Consider the following 14,812-nt stretch of genomic DNA (forward strand, 5'->3'; position numbering starts at 1 on the left):
GGTGTTAGAGCATGGATGCACGTAGCTAACAGCCAGCCACTTATTAGTTCTATCATATTAATATATAAACTGCAGAAATTCCTCAAGCCAGGAAACAAGCACTCAGAGATGAACCCAGGGCTTGCATTCTAACTAGATTATGAGTTATATGCTGCAGCAGGATCCCTGGGTGGCCAGAACTTTGAAATCAAAATGCCCAGACCTTTATCTTCTAAGAATATCTCTCAAAGATTAGAGGGATTTTAGGTTAAACGTGGCTCAATTGTATTAGAATAGCAACTGGAATATTTAATATTTTAAATAGAGAAATCTCAAAGTAATTAAGCAAAACATAATGACACCAAGAAGGGTGATGTGCAAACTAACAAACATAAAACAGATACCTTCTGTCACAAAATTCAATTTTAACTGTACTTCTTACCTTAAGAAATGCATGGGTCCAAAGTACTGACATTGTTTACATTCAACCACTCCTTTATGAGTCACAGCTAGCTTCAAATGAAGGCTGTGTTGTGATAGTCAGGTCTGGGATTCCACAAAAATGGTAAAGAGCAGCGAGGCCAAGCCTCCTACTTTCTCCGTGGCTGAGCTGCTCAAAGAAGAGTTTAATAACACAGACAAGCAGTAGCCAAAACAAGGACACACACATCTTTTAGGATTCGTTTGATTTCACTCACTGTGTAGTTTTCTCCTAGTATGTCTGGCTTGCAGGAACCTTACTTGAAAACATATGCTTGAAAAGAGTATCATCTGGGAGCAGAGAGAGGGAAAGCAATAGCTAAGATGACCAGGGAGAAAAAAGGTCAGTTTGTCTGTTTAGCTACCAACATTTGCCCATACTGATTAAATATGGAGAGATTCTTATCAAATGGAATTATCTTTGTGTAAAACATAGGGTGACACATACTATTGTGTACTGACAACAACGAGGGAATTCAGATCATCACATAGAATCTTTATGAACATTTATGCAGAAACCTTTCATGACTGATTATAATGCTGATGAAGCTGAGTTAAAATCTAAGGTTTTCCTGTTGATATGCCCTAACTTATCACAGAAAAAATGTATATATGCACAGCTGTTTGTCACAATATTTTCTTATGTTCAAGCATTAATGGCAAAATATTTCAAACTTGTGATTTCAGTCTCATATCTACCACAAGATTCAATTATTTTAATTCTTACCCATGCCTGGAACAACTTTGGAATAATCCTTTTCTCTACCTGGTAGTAGAGAGCGGCTATCGTAGAGCAAGGTGAGAATTACAAAAGCACAGTACCTTGTCATCATGGTCTGTAATCCTTTTGCAAGACCCAGTGCAGGAAAGAAATAAGAGCAGAGCTGAAAATGAATCAGGGATATTGTACTGCATAGGCTCTTAGAGAAGCCCCAAATTCAAAAGTAGAAAGGCAGTAAGAATCCTTTTATTTTTTCCCTTCCCAACTGAAATGAGCTTTCTACATGATATCTACAAGTTCAACAAAGGAAAGGGATCAGGGATTTCTTCTTACATCTTAGAAAGTATTTCCTGTGTGCAGCTGCAATGAAAAAAGCTAAGGAATGCTGAAATCTGACTCAGTCCACAGTCAGCTTGTTTCAGAAGGACAAGAAAAAGGACTGACTAGAAATTTAGTTTCAAAAAAATATACGAAGCTCTTCATTTCAAGACACTGGGTCTATATCATCTTGGTGCAACAAGAACAATGGCAAGAGCTAATAATAATTCAACAGTATGAAGAGTAATACTTCATGTGTTTTGTCATGAACAATTCTCATTAATGGATCTACTTTTATTGCTCTGTTAATATCACATCTTATTGGGTTCTCAACATTATTTTAGAAGTTTGCATATTTACAGTTTGAGATAAGATGATGATCCTGCAATAATGGTTTGAGGAAATTAGGCGTGTATATCACTACAAATTGCCAATCAAGTCAAAAGCTCTTGTTTTCTATAACTCATAAATATAGATGATACTCGAGGATTTAATAGAAAACGTGCTTTCCACACTGTCGTTGGATTAGTTTATAATGGTAAGCTGACTTCAAATTTTTATGTCTTTTGCAAAATGGAAATATTAACTTCAACACATAAATTAGTACTCAAAGTAATATTTAGCTATCTGTTTTACGTAGAGGACATTAATACTACATTAATGTGTATCCTAATGACTCTGTGTTCTAAGAGACAGAAAAAATATATCCAAATATAAATTGGATAATGTTGAAAAAAATGCTGAAATTATTGGATAAAATATAATAAAAAATGAGCTGAAATGTGCAATGATCCAGTTTTTAATAATACAGATGTATTAAGCTTTCAAAGGACATGGGCAGTCCAAAAGAGTAAGGAAAATACTTTAAGAAAAATCAGAACATATTTGAAGATAACAAAAAAAAGAAAAGAAAGCACTTTTTTCCCTTTCAATATTTTTATTATTTTTATTATTATTATTATTATTATTATTATTGTTATTATTATTATTTAGGGAGAGATCTGAACTAGTTGAAATTTATTGTATTTTGCTCCATTGTGTTCCAAAAACATTGGTAAGAAAATTGCTGGTACAATAATTACTGGTATCAGAATTTGACATGACACAGTCTTTGGTCATTCCAAAATATTAAAGCACGTGTTAAATTGCTAGAGGCTTGTTCTCACCTTAAGTCATAGGAACAGATGTGTCCAGCTACATAAAATTTTGTAAGCTATGCAGTATGTTTCTGATATAAAGATAATTTTGCTAAAAAAGTAACTCCTGGAGGGGAGAAGTAACCTCTCGGAAGTAATTGGAAGAAATTGGTGTTTACAGGACAAGATTCATTTGCCCGAAGAGCTACAGCTGGTTAGATGTGCAAAACCTCTGTATGAAGACAAGTAAAGGAATTCTTGTCATATAGAGCTATCGATTTAAATTTTACTCTCACAACCCTACCCTGAGAACAGATGCTCTGCAATTCTGTTTAATTATCTTCTGGCTAATTTTGCCTTGTTTTTGCTGTTAAAGCTGAAAATTTTTAATCACCAAGTCTGGCTCTTGCTAAGTATTTGTTTGCTTTGTTTTATTTTTTAAAACTCCGAAATATATGTAATCAACTAGCAATTAAAATTTCTCCTGAGTCACTCAAATCAAATAAATTCACGAAATTAATATATACTTTCCTGTTCAAAAATTACCTTTGGTTTGAAAAAAAGTCCACAGTTCCTCAAAAATGTAGCATTGGAGAAGGACTTTAAAGAGAAATGTTTGTGATAGCAGGAATGTGAAAACTGAAGTAAAAGCAACTGACTATTTTAAACTTTGGTTTAGTTACCTGAAGTGTCATTTTACCACTGGGACTTTTCTTCTAGATCCTAAATTTCCATGCATTATGGAGAGGAAGACTAACTCATTTATTGCTGTAAATATTTGAAAGTCGTGTATACAGAACAGAAGACAGGCATTTCTGTTCTTTTGGTTTCATTCACTAGTTCCTAAATAACAAGCATTGTGTAAGAGCACAAGAATGTCCATACCAATTGAAGCCAAAGAGCTGCATAGCCAAATATCTCATCTCTGGAAACTGCCAGAAGTGGAGGCTTAGAGAGAACACATAGGAACATTTACTGCCTTCTATTCCTTTGGCAAAATAAGCAAGAAGTTATATATCTCAGTTAATACTTTGGTAATTTTCCATTTCAGTTCCTTTAGAAATCATGTGTAAATACCATCTGGGTATAGCCATTAATATAATCTGGTTTGGGGAATTGTTATTATTCATTTTACTGACTTGATCCGAAATCTCTTCTTTTGACACTTTTATTTAAGACTCTTACTTCAGCTTTTCCAGAGAAAAGAAATGCTCTGCTGCGGGAAAGTCCCAGTGATTCTCTGTGTTGAAAGGACCTTTATGTTCTGTGAGTGCTTCCTCAGGAACATCCCAGTTACCTACATACCGTGAATACTCTCCATCTTGCTTCTGTTTCTGTTGTGCTCAAACAAAAAGCCTTATGGCTAGTTTTAACACCTGTAGCAACTTGCATTGAAAAATATTCTTGGCTGGTTTATTATGATTTTACATTTAACTTGCCACACTTCATATTCTTTTCTATCTTACCCACTTTGACACACAAACTCCTCTCATTTTCACATACATATATATATGTATTATAATACAAATATAATCTGAGTACAATCTCAGTATAATCCCAGTATTCTTGGGGAAGGAGTAGAATTTTTGGGTTTTGTTTAACATGTTTTAACCCAAGAATAGCACATTCCTTTTGGGCTTGAAATGAATTGTGTGTTTTCAATTTCCTTTTTAATTTGTATATTCCCTTAGTAGAGATAAAATCTGTACTCTAAGCCACAAATTTTACTGTTTTTTATTGTGGCTGTTAATGACCTCTTTAGGAAAATAAATATAGCAGAAAGTGCACCACATTTCATGCTGTCCACTTATCTGAAAGGAAATGTCTTTCTGTGAAAAGAAGTGATTCTAAAGACAGATAATTAAACATTAAATGAAAGTCAGTTAGGAGACCAGAGGTACAAAAATATATGGAAAATCAGTATGAAAAAAAAGAAAAATAAATACATTTGACAATAGTATCTATCATTCGCCATGAAGATTTAATTTATCCTGTCTCATTTTACTATTAAAAGCAGGGCTTGTTTTTGTTTTTGTCAGGATCAAACACACAGTTATCAATTATAACACACTACAATTTCATTTGTGCAGCTACTGAACATCACATGGCAGACCCTGTAGATTTTCATTCCTCGTGATCCTGTGCAGCATGAGTTCATCGCTCTTCCTCCACCTGTTGGCTAGAGGTATCTGCTCTGACTTAATCTAACAATAAAAAGTTTCTGTTTCATTGAGTGCTGTAAGTGCTGAACTAATTTGAGTTTGAGAATGCTGTTATTGTTTTGTTCAAGTTCTGCTCTATGCTCTTTGAAGCCCATCTCGCTCCTGCAACTGGAAAGGGTAACCAAGCCTTTCAACATTTGCTAAGCCTCTGTCTTGCTATCATTAGGAACAGTGGTGCACAACTCCTCATTAGGGCAGGAAGCATTCAATGAGTCATGCTGAACTTTGATTTGTTAAAAAAAGATCAGTTATTATTTGCCTATAGTTCATTTTTGCCTCGCAGCAGGAGGACTTCTGCCACTGGAAAGATAACTCCAAAAATCAAGTGCCCACTTTGTTAGATCCTCCCACTGTTTTCCTAGAGGATAAATGTGGTTGGTGATTAGCACATTTGTCTAAAGATCAAGGAACCTGAGCTCTACTCATAATTCTTCTGTGTATTTACTGTGTAACCCAATCTTTTCCTCTGCCTATAAAAATGGTGATAATAGTATCCACTCTTGTAAAGTACTTTAAAGCTTCAGATAAAAAAATTCTATAAAAGCTAAATGCTATTATTAAAGCTTTCTCAATAAGCTGAGTAGAAGCCAGAAGAACAGAAGGCTAGACACAATCCTTTGCCATCAGAAAGACTGCACTAAAATGGAGGTTACAGCAAATGACAAAACATTTCAGTTCTTACACAAACTTTTAACAAATTCCATCACCACTTTGACATGCGTGTCATAGTGCTTTTTATATATAGACACTGTCAGAATCTGTCAGTTCTTCACACAGATTTTCTATTTTCGAAAAAAAATCTCTATCCATTGAAAATCCAGGGTTTGCAGAAACCTGCCTGGTCACCAGCACCTCTGTTTTAGAGTAGAATATCTTAGTGGAGCATCCCACAGGATAGAAATTAAAAGCTTAGTTGTTGGTATGGAAGGCTACAGAGTTAGTAACCTTACACAGGCTCCACATCACCTAAACAGTGAGTGGCTGAATCTCCGTGATCAGTCTTAAAAGAATGTTTGCCCCAAAGGGCTGTGTGTAGAAAAAACTGAACCTATGTCCAGTCTACTGCTGTCTCAACCTTTCTGCGGTTGAGCCTATATCTAAGTGCTTGCCTGATAAAAGCTGACAACGAATCAGCACACAACAGCTATGGATACTTTTTCTTTGAATACTTAAAGGAGGAGAATGAGCAGCTCTTTCACATTAATAGGACCCACTCAGAAAGTGGATTACTTGGACTAGAAGAAAATAAAGGATGTCACTTTTCACATGCTGCATGTTTACTCTGTAGAGCTCCTTGCCATACAACATTCTAAATGACAAAATTTGCATAAATTAGAGGGGAGTTGCATGGTTTGATGCAAAACAATGTACTGAGGCTTTTTATACATACAAAACTCACCCCTGGATCGTGAAGTGTCTGCATTGATGGAGGCTGAGACAATGTTTCCCACGAAAGATGATGTGTACCACAATATGTCTCCTCTACATTAGGTATCCACTGCTAATTACTGTTGAAGCCAAGCCACTGGACTACACATACCTTTGGTTTTGGCTGCAGGTCTGTTCATAGGTTGTATGCTTGCTGGATCTGCTGGAGTGAGTCTCTATAATAATCAATATGTTCCTGGAGAGATGTGAAGTTGTCCTTTAGCTACTTAACAAAACTAACCAGTAGCCTAAAATCAAGTGACATGCAGTTCTGGAGGGTGTACAGCAGTAAGTGATCACAGTTCTCAGTGCCAGGCCTGGAATAACAATGGTAGCTGAAAAGAAAGAGGTCTTTGACTCCTTGATCTCCATCAGGCCTTGAGTGACAACATTCCCTTATGAGAGAGAGTTCTTCCTGTCCATGCGATTTTTTCTAGGACCTCATAATATATCAGAGTCAGCAGACACAGACCAAAAATCTATACATTTGTTCATTTGAAAAGAACAGTAGCTGTTATGGTCAGTGAGTGATGAGCTAGACAAGGTCTATGTAGGCTCAGGAAGTATTGGATTTGGCATATTTTGACAGCACCTTGCAGGCCTTTGCAGCCCTTGTCATACCGAAGAAAACCAGATCACACAGAGTGAAGAAGAATCTTTCCAAATCGCTTAAAACCACAGATATATATGTCAATTGACAATCTGACCTAGGAGAGTTGCATTTCAAGAAAATACATACAAACTGTTGGAGAACCATCTGAGTGCAGTTTAGATATCTAAACTCAAGACAAGAAGAGGAAGTAAAAACAAGTATGAATTACGAGATAGTTCTCGACCTACCTGTGTCTCATTGTGCTTAAATCTGTAGAAATATGTAGTAAATGATGACCGCTGCTGGAAACATTTCACAATCTAGAAAAAGAATGGAATGTACACCTGAAAGCAGATGCAGATTACATTCTGATGACTGAGGCAACATAGCAGAATGTTTAAAGCTGTGAGGTTGATGTGGGATTTGGAATTTACTAGAGAGAGTTGAACAGTTGCATAATTGCCAGAAATGCAAGCTTTTGTGAAATGACTTTCTGCAACAGTAAAAGATGCTTCAAGCAATATCAGCCTCTTTGAACATCCATTAGGACCAGCAGGCTGAAGCTGAGGTATATATCAATATAACCTTTCTTTATATTTTATACAGCTATCAAAAATACATGCAACAATTTTTGTATTCACTATCAGTGAAACAACAGGAACTCTCTTTGGGTTACAAAATATTTAAATGCCACCCTGCAGAAAGGCAGCTGTCCCTAGAAGACCTAAGGTAAACTGTAAGGATCAAGTGATAGTACCTAGAAAGATAATGGAGAGGTGCATATAAAAACATCAGGTTTTAATCCAAATAGCTGTAGTTTCCAAGTCACTCTCCATCACATTTGAAAAGTCAAGGCAGTCAGGTGAAGTCCCTGGTGACTGGTAAAAGAGAAACATTGCAACCATTTTTAAAAAGAATCATAGAATGTCCTGAGTCGGAAAGGACCCACAAGGATCATCAAGTTAAGCTCCTGCCGCTCCATATGACAACCCCACAGTTCACACCATGTGTCTGAGGGTGTTGTCCAGTCTCTTCTTGAACACTGTCAGGCTTGGAGCCATGACTGCCTCCCTGGGGAGCTGGCTCCAGTGCTCCACCATCCTCTGGGTGAAGAACCATTTCCTAATGTCTAGCCTAAACCTCTCCTGGCACATTTTCCTGTCATTCCCTCAGGTTCTGTCATTGGTCACTAAAGAGAAGAGTTCAGTGCCTACCCTTCCTTCTCCCCTTGTGAGGGGAGGAAAAAAAATGGTAGAAAGGAGGAACTCAAGGACTACCAACCTGTCAGCCTCACCTCTGTGCCTGAGAAGATCATGGAACAGAACCTCCTAGAAGCTATCCTAAGGCCCATGGAGGGCAAGGACATGATTTGAGACAGCCAGCATGGCTTCACCAACAACAAGTCCTGCCTGACTAACCTAGTGGCCTTCTATGATGGAGTGACTACATCACTGGACAAGGGAAAAGCCATGGATGTCACCTATCCGACTTCTGTAAAGCTTTTGACATGGTCCCCCACAATATCCTTCACTCTAAATTGGAGAGGTATGGATTTGATGGGTGGACTGTTCGATGGATAAGGAATTGGTTGGACGGTTGCATCCAGAGGCTAGTGGTCAATGGCGCAGTGTCCAGATAGAGATCAGTCCCAAGTGGTATCCCTCAGGGGTCTGTTTTGGGACCAGTACTGTTTAATATATTCATCAATGACATAGAGAGTGGGATCGAGTGCACCCTCAGCAACTTAGCAGACAACACCAAGCTGAGTGGTGTGGTTGACACATCTGAGGGATGAGATGCCATCCCGAGGGACCTGGACAAACTCAAGAAACGGGCCCATGTGAATCTCATGAGGTTCAACAAGGCCAAATGTGAAGTTCTGTACCTTGGTTGGGGCAAACCCTGCTATCAATATGGTCTGGGGGGATGATGGGACTGAGAGCAACCCTGCAGAGAAGGACCTGGGGGTCGTGGTGGATGAAAGACTGGACATGAGCCGTCAATGTGGGCTCACAGTCCAGAAAGCCAATGATATCTTGGGCTCCATCAAAAGAAGTGTGGCCAGCAGGTTGAGGGAGGTGATTCTGCCCCTCTGCTCTGGTGAGACCCCACCTGGAATACTGTGTCCAGCTCTGGAGCCCTCAGGCCAGGAAAGACATGGACCTGTTGCAGAGGGTCCAGAGGAGGGCCACAAAAATGATCAGAGGGCTGGAGCACCTCTTCTGTGAGAAAAGGTTGAGAGTTGGAGTTGTTCAGCTTGAGGAAGAGAAGGCTCCAAGGAGACCTTATTGCATCTTTTCATTAATTAAAAGGGGCTTGTGAGAAAGACTGGAACAGACTTTGTAGCAGGGCTTGTTGTGATAGGACAAGGGGTAAAGAGAGATTTAGACAAAAGACAGGTAAGATAGATTTAAAAGAAGATAGATTTAGACTAGAAGATTGATTTAGACTAGATATAAGGAAGAAAGATTTTTACAATTAGGATGGTGGAACCTGGGAACAGGTTGCCCAGAGTGGTGGTAGTTCTCCCATCCCTGGAAACATTCATGGTCAGGTTGGATGGGGATCTGAACAACCTCATCTAGTTAAAGATATCTCTGCTTATTGCAAGGTGGGTGGGCTAGATGACCTTTAAGGTCCTTTCCAACCCAAATTATTTTGTGATTCTGTGATTCAAGGATAAATCGATCCAAAATAGACTGTTACTTTATGTCTAGACCTAACATGTTGCACAGACACATAAAGTGAGTGGAGGAGACACCTGGGTTTGCATGAACATTTTCCTGGATATTTCTAATATTATCAAGAATGAGTTTTCCACTTGAAATAGTCTTTTCCCCTGCTGACTAATAGACATGTTGGAGTGAAAAAGGGCATCATACTAATTTAAAAAAATAAAAATAAAGATGGGTAACTGCACTGCAGAATGACAAGCAGAGAGAATAATTCATAACCTATCTACAACTCTTTCTTGCAGGTAGTGCATAAAGGCTGAGACAAGTTTCACAGTCCAAGTAGCATGAGTTGAGCCTTTCTGACTGACCAGACAGCAATTTTTAGTCCACAGCAAACGTAAGGTACATCAAATCAGCGACAAAAAATTATGAGAACACACTTCAGCTAAAATTTCAATGAGCTTGCATGGCTCAGGTGACACATGGGAATTTATTATTTGTTGTTTCATCACACTGTTGAAACTTACTTTTTTCACAGATATCTGAAAGTAAGAGGTACTTGTTCTAAAGATAAGTCATTACTGAGATGAAAGAAGACAGAGATGACAACAGTTTTTTAAAGCAGTCTTTGTTTTCTTCTGATCTAAAATCCATGGAAGGTTTGATTTTCTCATTTTTTACAGATGCCTGGCAAATTGTGTCAGAGTTTATAGCTCAGAGTTCTGCATAAAATTATTGAGGGAGTAATAATACAATATTACAGTGGAAAATGGGCAGGGAAATTATGTTGGAGGGGGATTTTCCATATTTTTAATATCAGAAGTCCATCTCAGTAGCATGTACTGTAATGTACTCAATGTAATTCTGCGGTGTTTGCAAGACTTAATTTTGACATCAGCTCCTCAGTGATTTTAGAGCACTTTCTCTATTTCCTACACACAGTATTTCAAAACAGAGATTATTTTAGACACAGGTAATAAGTTTTGTAATCACTGTACTATCCTCGTATGATAGTACAATGAAACTTGGGTTTATGCAGCCTCTGTCAGTTATGCTTTATTCCTTGTTTACATCAAATACAAGAATCCATGTGTACAACACAAGATGCTGATCCTCCAGCTGACTATACCTAAGCTGTCTATGATACTCATCCAGAACACCATCTTCAACGTTAGCATCAAGCTAAATATCATGTAAGAAAGTGAACTGATTTCAGTTTATATTATGGAAGAAATAACAAAAAAAAAAGGCATGACACTTTTCATTCATTTATCCTAAGACTCGTTTATATATCACCATATAAGAATTTAAATGAAAATGAAATTAATTTACCCAGCCAGTGAAAGAAAAATAATTTGGGGTCTATATCCCCAGAAATATTTAGATACCAATATCCTACAAGATAGAACATCTTAAGGCAGTGTTTTAAAGTGTGCAGTTACCATATCATACAGCCCTGCTAATACATTAGACATTTTTTTATCCTACTGGGAGGAAAATTCTATACAAACATTACTCCCTCAATGCTATTTTCAAATTGCATTGAAAAAACTTCATGAAAAGATATGCAACAAATATTACTGATCTGCTTCTACATTCAATTATAAGTACTATGCCAAAATAACCTTTGAAACCACTACCTATTTTTAAAGTCTGTATTTCTTCAGCTGTCTTCATTAATTCTAACATGACCATCATATTCTGACTTGTTGCTAAGTCATGGTTATGTAAATTTCAGTTGCATTAAAGACTCATACTCTCCTAGATCTCTTCATAAAAAATATTTAGCCATTATAGAGGAAAGAGGAAGTTTTCCTTTATGCAGCTCTCAGAAGGGTTTAGTGCCACTTGTAAAACAAAATTAACTGATAAGAACCAACTTGGACATTTTTTTCTCATAAACAAGGGGAAAAAACAGTTAAAATGTGTTATTCTTCACTGTTTAATGGCAGAAGTGGATTTCCATTCTAATTAATGCTAAACTTAGAATTAAATCCTGTAAGCTGGAGCATAGATAATACTGAAAAAATTAATCATTAGCAAGTACTCACTGTCTACTTTTCATTCATGATGGAAACTTAGTTATTTTATCTTTCATTCACCTAAGATATGCTGGTATCCTACAGAAAGGTTACTGTAACTTTTTACTCATTTTGACATTGACAAAGGGATTATGGAAAGAGAGAAGATCAATGTATGCCAATATTGTTTCATCTTTCTTTTATTGGAGCCAAAGGGTACGTCAGGGTAAAATATTCAATTGACTCAAATGGAAGTATAAGATACATCAGGCATGGCTAGAAAAATCAAATATGAACATAAAGAACTGTATTCCTTAGCAGAGAGTTAGCAGAACTGTGATTCCATCCTATTATCTCTACAGTACATGGTTCTGCCAAAACCCTCACCTGTGTAGCCATAACTTAGAGCAGAATACTAACTTTGAGAAAGTTACTATGTAAAAGTTATTATTTCAGAAAGTAGGAGGTTGCCTGCAGACATGTAATTCCCTGCCATTTCTCCCAGTAACACATGAACATAAGCCAGTTAGAAAATAATATCCTATCTTTACAAACACTAATGCAACTACATATTTTATTCTGAAGCTCACACTGTCTTAAGCTGATGAGTATGATGCACACACAGCTTGCTGAAGTCAAGGAGACTATTTCACTGGCTTTGCACCAGGTAAAAATAGAGGCTCATTTTGTTTCACTCTTTCACTACTAAGGACATGAAAAAAGAGTCAGAGCTGTCTATGGACACTGTTCTCCCTCACAATTAATGTTGTTGATGTCCTGTAATGTTTAACAAGACTGCTGGCCATTTTTAAAATTGTAAGATGTATCTGTAGTAGGAACTCCATTTCATATTATTTGCTATCACCTGTCTAACTTGCACTGGGTAGCTTATTGAATTGCACTTCAAACAGCTATTCTGAACAAGAAAAGTGTTTAAAACTTCAATAAAAACTGTTGTTGAGAAATTGTCAATGCTGCAGTCAAGGACAATTGGCTGTTTGTCTTTTTGCTACTGGTATATTTCCATGGAACACTGAATCTCTGGTTCAAGTACCCTTTGCAGACAAAAGCAAAAACTTGCCATACAAAAGATGTGGATGAAAAGGTGGGAACCAATTTTTGAATGGATATTGCTAGCATGAGAGGTGGGAATAAGCAAAGAAAATGAAAAAGTAAGCATATCATGCAAAAGGGATGCGGGAAAGATGAGGTCTCTAGTCTGACATGTTGAAAGTCCTTAAGCTCACAAAAGGTGAGACCAGAGTGGGTGGGGAACACAACACAGAAAGTCTGATATTTAGTAGTGAAGTCATAATTTCTGAGGACTTAAAACCATAAAGTGACAGCTGTAAGAAAATTCTTTGCTAGACTTATTTTTTTCCCCAGATTATAGTCACTAGAGAGTTTAAACTGGAGGAACAGATAACCAACAGGCTTGTCAGGAGTGTAGTGGGGAATTGACTGTGGAAGTCAAAAGTCTCAGACATTGATCTCATGACACAGAGTGGCTGGATGTCAACGTGCATGTACAAAGTACTCACCAGCTGGGCTGAACCCCTGGAGCACACCCCAGAACGTAAAAGTAGACTGTGTGAACATTATTATCTTAGCAACATGTTATATCTCATATCTGGCTTCCTTGCAAGACAGAGGCGGATCATGCAGTGAGAGTCCATGCCAAGTGGGAACAAAATGATGCACAACTCTGCAAAGTCTGAGGCTTTGTAATGGATTCCAGTCTGCTGTTCAAAAGCAGACTGATGTCCAGAAAAGTTACCTTGCAAGTACTCATAGATAAATTATATTTAAGTTTAAATCTTCATTTAAATATCTTCTCCCATATTTTCCTCTGAAAATGGAAAGACTACGGGCTTTTTTATGGATGAATTATTATTATTTTTACTTATTCAGACAAGTGACACCTTTCCTTCTCTTCATATTTAAAAACCAATAGAGAATTGAAATTTAAAGAATCTGGCAAAACTTTAAATAGTAAGTTGTTTCTTCCCTGGAGAATTTATTGTATGATACATTTTGTGTTCAGTCAATCTTTTTCAATATAATATGTCAGTCGCAAATATTATAAAACTGGCATTATCTAGGAGAAGAACAACAAGCACAGATTTGCAATGTGACTGGCATCAACCCACAGTTCATCACAGGTTTAAAGCCAATGCCTGCATTTAAGCTTGGACTTAAGTTCCACTTAAAGCAAGAGTATTTTTCATATCTTCAAAGTCAGGCATACGATTATATGCTTTGTTGTAAATAGACCTGTATGCTGAGGGTACTCAGTACCTTGGGTGATCAGGCTTTAATTATAATCGCACTAGATGTACCAGCTTTGATACTCCTGATTGAAAAGAGGATAATGACCAATAATGTGCTTTTAAAGTATAGACAGTGAACACTGGAAGAGTTAAGATGAAATCAGGTAGCTGACTATGATGAATCTTTCAATTTATGACAATCATATTTGCCAGACAGTCTGCAAACCTAGGTACTGTATAGGTAAAATGAGAAAGTGTTAATCCCAGCGCTATGTGAATACACCAATTTGTGCATTATTTTTCACTTTTATTACTCCTTGGGTTAACTTTCAGCTTTAACAAGTTCTATATTTATTTTGATAAACTCAAAAAATTGTCAGAATAAATAAACACATCACATCCAGCAATATTTTGTCACTAATATATTATCTGAATTGTATTTATTGTTCTAACGTACCTTTCACAGGGCTGTAAATTTTATCATACTCTCTGCACACCAGTAAAGCCATTTCCATTGCATACTTGTAACAGTAATGGATAGCAGCCTTCTGGGGATAGGCTTCTGAGAAATTTATTTCACCTCATGTTGTTCAGTCACCAAGCAAATGAATTTGTTTCCTTGACAGATAAGGATTGCAGAGACCACTTTAAAAATGATCATGGGACACCACAAAGCAGGAGCAGGGAAAAAAGGAAAATGCAGCATCTTATATTTTCTTATTTTTTTTTAATCCTCCCAGTTCGTGCTATAGAAGTGTCAAATGTGTAATGTTTCATTAGCAGTTATTAAGAAACCTGAGAAACACAGTTTCTGAGAACCTTTTAGTTCTCTGAAGTCTGGATGGCTTTTTATTTCTGATATTTTAAGAGGTGAGTTGAGCGTTTTCTTCTAGCCAATATGCACCAAAATCAATAAAGTTGGATTTCTGCAAAACATATTTCAACATCAGCGTTGTTAATAGAGAAAGAG

Source organism: Caloenas nicobarica, chromosome 1 (assembly GCF_036013445.1).
Source record: "Caloenas nicobarica isolate bCalNic1 chromosome 1, bCalNic1.hap1, whole genome shotgun sequence".
NCBI lineage: Eukaryota > Metazoa > Chordata > Aves > Columbiformes > Columbidae > Caloenas > Caloenas nicobarica.